Source organism: Ceratina calcarata, unplaced genomic scaffold (assembly GCF_001652005.2).
Source record: "Ceratina calcarata isolate Rehan_Ccalc_2016 unplaced genomic scaffold, ASM165200v1 scaffold98.2, whole genome shotgun sequence".
Taxonomy (NCBI): Eukaryota; Metazoa; Arthropoda; class Insecta; order Hymenoptera; family Apidae; genus Ceratina; species Ceratina calcarata.
This window is the reverse complement of record NW_017181217.1, coordinates 72,973-74,495: the sequence shown is the minus strand read 5'-3', so window position 1 is coordinate 74,495 and position 1,523 is coordinate 72,973. Positions and strand designations below refer to the sequence as shown.

Sequence of the window (1,523 nt, the reverse complement as noted above, 5' to 3'; positions counted from 1 at the left end):
GTAAGAGATTCTGTTCAGCATTGATGCCGGATGTAACACGTGAGTTCTTTTGTCACTTGAACGTAAATTAATTCTTCTTTCAATGTGGTTGAAACGAATGTAAGTGAGAAACTTGCGAGCGAGTAGCTACGCGCGGTTGTTCATTGCACGCTGTCACATTCAACGAAACGTTGCGCAGTACCTTTTCAAAAGACAGTCCTAAAGAGATTAGTATAGTAATTAGTTTTACAAGGGAGACACCTTGAAGTACTCGAAACGAGAAAATTTTACTATGTCCTGTTACGCAACCGCCTCGCAACTTTCTTCGTTTAAGGCTAAATCAAAGATCGACAATTATAGTAGAATTTCTGTCTTTGATGCCAAAGTATAAAATTGTTTTTATATACGTTATTTTTATTATATACGAAATTTCATTAATATAAAATGTTTTTATATATGAAATTTCATTGATATAAAATGTTTTTATATACGAAATTTCATTAATATCACATATTGAAAAGAGAGATATTATGGTAAAGCTTAAACTGGTTCCCGTGTGGATTTCGTAAGTTGTGTAATGTGTTAAAACCGGTCTGAAATATTTCAAGTGAAATGTCGGATGTAACACTCATCCCTATGGCCATAAGTTGTTTACGACATCCGGTATTTATTTTATATTTCAATTTTTACTATATTTGTTGCATTTATGGTCGGCGTAATTATAATTTTAATTCAAGTTTCATTGCCTATTTGCCACATGAAACGATGTCATATTCAAGCACAATTAAGAGAGTATTTAATCTTTGCATAAAAGGGCATCTGCATAAATAAATAAAGAGAGAATTTAGAAAAATCGGTTTGATCGAATATTTAACAGCGTCAAGTCGCTAGCATCATGAATATTCTAGTAATCGTTTCGTACACGCTTAATATTTAATTCATACCGAGGCATCTCTCTATTTTCGTATCGAGCATAGTTTCGATTCCCCGCATGCAGACGTTCAATCCTTACGCAATGAATGACGGTGGATCGTTGATTATTTAAATCAATAGGAAGTGAAATTCGTTTCCATAATCGCTTTCTTAGTTATTCAGACGATTCAAACGAAACTGCGAATTCTTATTCATTTTGTAACTACGATTGAAATTCAATGTACAATCGGTCATTGAAATCTCATTTCGAGTCTATTTTGCCACGGTTCGAGGCATTTGTTCACGATTTCGTACTTCCGCTCGCGAAAGTGGGAGGTCCGTGAGTCGACCTTCAACGCGGTTGTTTCATGTCTGCTGGCTGCCCTTTGTATTTTACGGTATTATTATGTCATCGCCAGTTTCAAGCGACCCACTGGTCAATTGATTCACGCTTCTCTTTCTGTTCGAATAATTAAGACAGGCAAGATAAGAACGGTCAATAATTCATAACGAAATAAAAACAATACACAAATCAGTATTAAGGATGTATTGGCTATACATTCGATCCCAGAAGTTTATGCACTTTAGAAACGCATTTTTTAAAAAGAAATCAGACGTCGGAAGAATATTGC

General features: G+C 34.9%; 1 protein-coding gene across 2 annotated transcripts in view; it reads left to right on the top strand.

Moving 5' to 3' along the window:
• Nucleotides 1-1,523, top strand: part of Flo2 (flotillin-2) — a 70,323-nt gene that overhangs the window by 15,218 nt on the left and 53,582 nt on the right. The gene's annotated exons all lie outside the window — the stretch shown is intronic.